A 7,734-nucleotide genomic window follows, 5' to 3' on the forward strand; every position below is an offset into this window, starting at 1 on the left:
TCGTATCATTTGTCACAAAAGGTCATAATGTGAAAATGTCATTTTCTTTAATATTCAATGTACAATATACAAATACTAAGATAAACAATTATTTTATGTGAAGTTATGTTAGGGCATATTTTTCAGTGTCGCCTAAGGCCTCAAAAAACTCAAGACCGACCCTGCAAACTGGCCATGCACACCGTACACAAAACTGAAATGACGAAAATACCCACATATAAATTGTAAAAAACTCACAAGTGATGACGCCATTACTGATTTCGAAGAGTGAGTTGTGAGATCTGGGTTTTTGGGTTAGCTCAAATCTGTGAGCATATCATATGCATGTCGTGTGCATGTCACTGAAAAGAGATGATTTTTAGTGGGATTTCCATAATTTAGGTTCAGGTCGAAAATTTGTAAAATACTGACTCGTCAATTGCACGATGCATGTCCATAACAAAACCGATTTGTTGCACATATCATCCATAGCTTTATTTTGCGGCCTCAATGGCGACGACGCCGCCGTGACCAACATCGAGTTCTTTAACTTTTCCCAAAACCAGATTTGCCAAAACGGAAGCAAAGTACTCACCATATTCGTCAAAGATTTGCTCCAAAACTCTCACGCTCGAAGATTCCCTCCAAATATTGCATCAAGATGAAGAAACTTAATTTCTCACAGTAAAAACAAAAATCTAAAATTAAAAAATTGAAAGCTCTGACCTTTGCCGAGACGCTTGAATTCCAGAAAATGGCCAATTGTATCAATAGGACAAACGGTAAGAAAAATAATAGGAGAGAGACAGAGAGAAGAGAGAACCCCTTTCTGATTTTGCACCCATTAGAAACCTCTAGGGATGGTTTATTCTTTTGCACCATCAAAAGCCTGCTGGTCTTTGGTAATTGTAAGGACCCATTTCTGGCACGAATCACTAATAAAGCCTGCTGCACAAAACCGGCCATGCATAAGAACCCATTTTCTCGTATATGTTCTCTCTCTACAATATGAGAAATGAAGGGATAACCTATTTATATGAGAGGATAATTTGGTAATTGTGTAAGTTCTAGAAAAATCCTATTTCTATCATATTGTTACGCATGTTCGAAAAATTCTATGTTAGTTCTAAGATTAAGAAAAATGATCATTTTTGGCAATTTCCCAAAAAATAATGATTCACATGGAGAAAAATAATTTTTTGTATCAAACATAACAATATTGTGCCACTTAGTATTATAATCTCATGGTATTTCTTTTCAATTGTAAGTGAGAGGTTTTAAATTCGATTCTCACCAAAAGTAAATTTGAACTAATTATTGCTAGCCTATTGTGAGGCTTAACCTACCCCCACTCCCTTAGTGTAGATAACATGGCTAGGTGTTACATCTCTACGAATGAGGGGCTTAGGAAGATGGTATAGAGATAAACGTAAGGGCATTCACAAGTTGCTTTGCATACACAGTTTAGTTTTCCATGGTAATAAAGATTGATCATCATTTGTCACTGTTAGCAATATACAAATGAATGGTTGAGTAAAGAGATATACAAATGAATGTTAATGAGGTAGCTACATGTTTCACAATCTCTCTGCTAAACAAATACAAGTAGGGAACCGTATAATGTTGTGTTGAACCAATGTATATCCCCTTTTAAGACAATCAGTCTGGACAAGTTAATCTAGCAATGCAAGGTAGATTTCTCAATTCGTACAAGTTCTTTGGCTACATCAGTCATGCATGGCCTTGATTCCCTTCCGTCCTGGGTGCACAACAATCCCAGTGCTAAGAAAGCTTGCAATTGCTGTTGTGCTTGCTCATCTGCCCTTACCTCCCCAAGGATATTACCATCCACATACGAAGTGAGGTCTTCTACGGCCGCTGATTTATCCACATCGACGTCCCCAATTTTTCGTCCCATCAAGAATACAAGTAAAAGCACACTAAAGCTATAAACATCAGTTTTTTTCTGTATTGTAACAAGTTACGATGTAGGTAGGGTCAGCATACCTATATGTCCCTTTCACTACATCTTCAACATGAAATTGCTTAGGAGGAATCGTTATGGATAGTGAAAAGTTGGAGAGTTCGGGAGAATAGTCTATTGAGAGTTGTCCCACATTGGTAAGGAACAAGATCTGCTATATGCTTATATGATATTGGGATACTCCCCATATTATCAATTGGTTTTATGGTGGAACCTCAACTTTATCATGATATCAGAGCAAGGTTGTCCACGTGTGAAGCCCAAATGCCACACGAGAGTTGTCCCACATTGGTGAGGGACAAGGTTTGCTATGTACTTATATGATCTTAGGCTACTCCTCATATTGTCAATTGGTTTTATGGTGAAATCTTAACTTTATCATAATCATCGTCCAAGAAAATGCACGTGGGCTTTAGATCCCTATGAATGATGGGCCTGGGAAAGGCGATATGGAGATATGCAAGTGCACGAGCTACTTTCGTTGCAATTAACTCTAAGCACCAGCCCGACAATTTCAAAGCATTTTTGTGCGTACCGATATGATAATATCACGAATGGCCATGGAGCTTCAACTTCACTGGGCCAATGCAAGTACTTGTTGTTCACTCCCTAAATCCGCCATGGTGTCTTGCGGGCATGCCGGGGATTTACTTCACATACGAGATTGGTGGGGTGCGGGCGTGCCACTACTAGATGCTGTTAGTAGACGGGATTTGAATGATTGAGGTTGCGCCTGAGTTTGACTTCGAACCAAGAGATTGTGCCATTGAGTGGGAGTTACTCAAATTAAGGTTCTTTGTTTGCCTTAAAAATAAGGACTTTACTTATATGGAGAGATAGAACAATATGTAAATGACAAGGTTGCTTGGAAATATAAATGACAGAGGAAAGTGACTAAAATTGCAGATTGCTTGTAATTTATATGGCTGGAAATGAGTACATAAAAGCTACAAATGAGATCGATACCGCAAGTGAGCAGCAGAGCTAATAAACAAGAAAGGCAAAGGATGCTTGGCTAAAAATAAATGTCTATAAGGAAGTTGATGAGCTAATTTGAGTAGAGTTTTGATTGGTTGTTTTGAGTGTCCATAATCCTTGTGCATCTGCTCCTTTTTATAGAGGTATGGAGGAAACCCTCTTGCTGAGGTTTTGTACTTGCCCGAAAGAAGCTTGGGCAACTTTCATTTCCTTACTTGGGTGGCTTGCATTGCTTTTGCCAACTTGCATGTAGAAACAATATTGTATCTCCACCACATGTTTTTAGCACATGTTTTCCCACTTGTAATAAACTAACATTTAAAAAAAGCAACTTGGCTTCTTTCACATATTCTTGCCCGAAAGCATGCATGGTGACTTTCCATCCACTTGCATGAAAAAGCATGCACTTGTCTTGATTAAACAATTCTCTTGGCAAACCTCCACCACCCAAATAAATGGGAGAAACAATATTATAGTGTCAAACCCCTCCACTTGCAACCAAATATATTTCCAAGTTAGCTTTCTTGCACATTAATCCTCCAAATGCCATATTTTACCCAAATTGCCCAAATAAGTAAAAATGGTTATATTTTGAGTTTAAACACTTGTTAATGATTATTGACCGGTCATCTAGAAGACCTCTGAACAGTTTAAAGGATGAATACTCACTTATAATGAAAGAAGGATCGAAATTGTTGGTTGCCTTGACTAGCTCATCAGCGGAGTAAGTGCGAATAGGACTTGATTTGCCATCACAAAGCAATGACATCCTCTAACAAGATGCTTCCATTCTTCAAGAATGAGCTCTCAGTTTCCACCATTCTTACACATGGAAGCAAGGAGAACCTGGTATAAATATATACATATTACACAGTATAAATTGGTAAAACATAAACACAAAGGATAAATATAAAATAGGGAATTGTAAATAATTAATCGCTCTCGGTTCTTAAGAAATTTTCAATTTTCTTTAGAAGTTCAATGAAATCTCAGCTTTCAATTTTTCTTTGCCTCAAATATTTAAGGTTCTCATTACTTTGAGTGTAAAAGAATTTAATTGAGTCTTCAATTAGTAAAAAATCACTGAGGTTGGATTAATATTTTACGTAATATTGCAATAAAGAGAAAATAATCAAAAGCAAAATCTCATGTTTAAGGAAAGTACCAGAGAATCAACGAACTTACAAGAATTTGGATGGCATCGTTTACATTTTAATCTCTCTGTAAATTATCAGTCAGGCCCCTTAGAACTGGATTCAGATTATGCCATTTAAACAGTAATTGATCGATTCATCAACCGAGACCACTGCAATGGCATTGGAATGTGCAAGTAGAGCAGCAGTTCAAACAGCCCTGTTTAGAATCACATGCGGTGGGAATGGCTTCGGAACAAAAAGGAAGGAGATAGAAAATTACTGTTGGACGAAAAAGTCAAAGAAGTTAGCTAGGAAAGAGGACATTTTGCCCTACTATTAAGAGTCAAAGAAGTTAATTAAGAAAGATGAAGCAAATGTTTTCAACTATAAAGGGAAGAAAGAGCGTTTCAAGACGCGTAAATGGTTTTTTTTTTTTTTTTTTTAAGTACATCGATATTTTTACATTAAAGGGAGGAAGTTTGACAAAGTCACACAATGAACAGCCTAATTTAGTATCGAATTCATTATCCACGAGATTCTAACCTAAGACCTCTCACTTCTAAATAAAGAGAAATACTACCAGACCGTAGTACTGAGTAATGTTGTTTATAGATATTTTGCTTCCACAATTAGTAGGCAAATGGTATATGCAAATAGGACATGGATTGTCTGCCCTCCCACTTTCGGTGCCCTTCTGTTTGTGTGCTCACGGTTAAGTCATGTCAACATTTTATATTACTATTTATTTTTATCTTATTATCTTTATAAAAAAATAATATAAAATGTTGATGTGACTTAACTATAACCACACAAAACAGAAGGGCACGGAAGAGCACCAGAAGTGGGAGGACAAACAATTCTTGTCCATGCAAATAAACCTTGTTACGTGTTGTTAGAAAGTCAACTAGGGCTTTGAGCAAGTCAAAGTCCGAGAGCGATCTAGCTTGGTACTACCCATTCAAACATTTATATTGGTTCACTCAAAATGGGGCTACATTTACTTTGTATTTGGTTATGTACGGAGGATTTTACAATGTATACATGGGTAGACCTGACATTTGTGTCGTGTTTTTCTTATTCGAGTCATTATCGTGTCATACCCGATATCTTAACGGGTCGTGTCGTGTAACATCCGTTAAAATAAACGGGTAAAATGACCCAACTTGAAATCGACCCCATAATATTAACAGGTAATATGACCCGACCCATTACCCGTTAAGGAAAATATATTTTAAACCAATAAATAATCAAATGAAAACATAATACTAAATAAGTATATACATACCATATTGTTACATCCAAAAAATAAAAACGTATTTAAGTAAATTCTTTAATAGTTTTTTAATTAATGTAGAAGTGTAAAAAATATATATAAACGCTCGTAATGACAAGCTTTACAACTTTCATGAAGAGCTTAACTTCAAAATTCGCCACTATAATCATATAAATCATAGATCAAAATTTAACCGTTGATTGTTGTTTACATTTACGCTTTATTGTTCTCATCAAATTTAATTTTTTTTCAAATTTTCTTTTTTGAAAACATGATCTATTAGAGGATGCAGGAAGATGAATGGTTTGGATCGTTGATATTATATTCAAAGTTTTACGGTTAGTGAAAATATTGCTTGATGTTTATAAAGTTTCTACAAACTATATGACATCAACTCATATTTCATTTAATCATAAATATCGAAACGTGATATCAAAGATCTGAACCGTTCATCTTCTTACATCCTCCAGATAATGATGTTTTCAAAAAAGAAAATTTTAAAAATGAAATTTAGTAAGAAGAATAAAGCGTAAATAATAATTGACGGTTAAATATAAATTTAAGGTTTATGGATTATAGTGTTGGATTTCGAGGTTGACCCCCTCATGAAAGTTGCAAAGCTTGTCACTATGAGTGACTGTATATTTTTTTTTACATTTTTTACACTTCTACAATAATTATTATTAATTTTATTAATTTTTCCCTCAAATAAAAAACATTATTCATGAGGGTTTGGAGGATTTAAAAAATCTAAACAATAATGTAAGTGTAACCATTATCTACTCGTGGAGGAATAACGATTAATCACGAGTGTTTATATATTCTTTCATATTTTTCATACTTGTATGTATGTCTTCTTAATTCTTGCCTATACAAATACTATACTAGTTTATTTTAATTTTGGACAACAACATGTTAAGTAAAATTTATTTTAGTAATGATAATAAGGAACTCTCATAATAAAAATAAATAATGACTAAAACTTTTTTTTAACTTATATAGAATAATAATACAAAACTATATATTTAATATAGAATATATTGTATATATTAATATGGTTATTGTATTTTATTATAAATATTTCAGTAATTAAACTTTAAAATTATCAAAATAATTTTTTTCTTAACAGGTCGAAACAGGTTACCCATGTGTTACCCGCGTGTATACTTGTTAAGAACCCGTTATTAACGGGTTCATAACGGGTCACCCGATAATGATCCGATTAGTTATCATCTTAACCTAAAATCCGTTATTTTCGTGTCATTTTGATGTCGTATCACTGTATCATGTCAGAAACTGCAGGTCTATTCATGAGGTGACTTAATTTTTGTGAAGGTTTGGAAGAAATGGAGAAGGTTGTTGGGCCTTGTGCCGCTGCTTTCTTTTCTTTAAACTGCAGGTCTATTCATGAGGTGACTTAGTTTAGCTGCCGGCCCTAGCCTGGGCAATTTTCTTTCTTGTTTTCCTTTCCTTCTGTCTTTGTCTGCCTGCTTTTCCCCATGTTTTCCAGCCCAATTTTCTTCGTTCCCCAAATCTCCTTGCCTTTGATTTAACCACTCCTAGCCCAAGCTCGGAAATTCCCAGTTCTCATCCCTCAGTTCTACAACTGTCCCGATCTGCAACCACCTCTTTCCGTAGCATTTTGCGACTTTATTGGAGGGTGTGTAGAGCTCCAGCTCAGGTGACCACACCACCACCTTCCTTGTGTTTGCCGTTCTCGGCTCCGTTGCCTGGTATGTACTTTTCCACTGGCTTCCTTTGTTTGGTGGTTTCAATCTTTGTTGTGGTTGCTTATGGATGTTGAAGGTTGCTTATTTTCCGATTTTGCGGCTTGGAGTGGCTTGATCTCCGGCGTCTTCTGAAGGTGTTGGCCGGTGCCGGGTTGGAGGTTGCTTGGTTCAAGATGCTCCGACGGCGACTAGGGTAGTAGGCTGCTAGGTTTTTGTTTTTTATTTTGTTGTTTTGGGCTCAAACTCTTGTTTTGGGTTGGGCTTTCTTTGCTGTGTGTGTAGGCTTGACAATTCCTGACACAATCCGACACGATATGATACGAAATTAACAGATGTTTGGGTTAACACGATAACGAATTGGATCGTTATCGAGTAACCCGATAAGTACATGTTAAGATAACGGGTTGATTTGAGTATACATGTGGATGACACGATACACTATAAGCAGAATATTAATTTTATAATTTTATAACCCTAAAAAATTACTATAATAATTATATATATATATATATATATATATTAATTTAACAATTTTATACCCTTAAAACTATAATAAATATATATATATATGTTAACTATAATAATTATAATAATTATATATACTATAATAATTATACCCCCAAAATATTAACTATAATAATTATATATATATAT

General features: G+C 35.2%; 2 long non-coding RNA genes across 3 annotated transcripts; one reads left to right on the top strand and one right to left on the bottom strand.

The window, feature by feature from the left end:
* Positions 1 to 2,808: 2,808 nt before the first annotated feature.
* On the bottom strand, positions 2,809 to 4,435 carry LOC114824831 (uncharacterized). Of its 2 annotated transcripts, XR_011581341.1 has the most exons (3): positions 4,127 to 4,435; positions 3,611 to 3,787; positions 2,809 to 3,432 (listed from the first exon to the last, which is right to left on the bottom strand). It is a non-coding gene; the product is annotated as an uncharacterized lncRNA (long non-coding RNA). The 2 variants fall into 2 exon arrangements; XR_003773198.2 differs by having other exon boundaries at positions 2,809 to 3,787.
* A 2,254-nt stretch (positions 4,436 to 6,689) lies between these two features.
* LOC139196431 (uncharacterized) lies at positions 6,690 to 7,498 on the top strand. The gene is made up of 2 exons (XR_011581342.1): positions 6,690 to 7,083; positions 7,157 to 7,498. It is a non-coding gene; the product is annotated as an uncharacterized lncRNA (long non-coding RNA).
* Positions 7,499 to 7,734: the final 236 nt, after the last annotated feature.

The sequence above is a fragment of the Malus domestica genome, chromosome 05 (assembly GCF_042453785.1).
Source record: "Malus domestica chromosome 05, GDT2T_hap1".
Classification (NCBI taxonomy): Eukaryota; Viridiplantae; Streptophyta; class Magnoliopsida; order Rosales; family Rosaceae; genus Malus; species Malus domestica.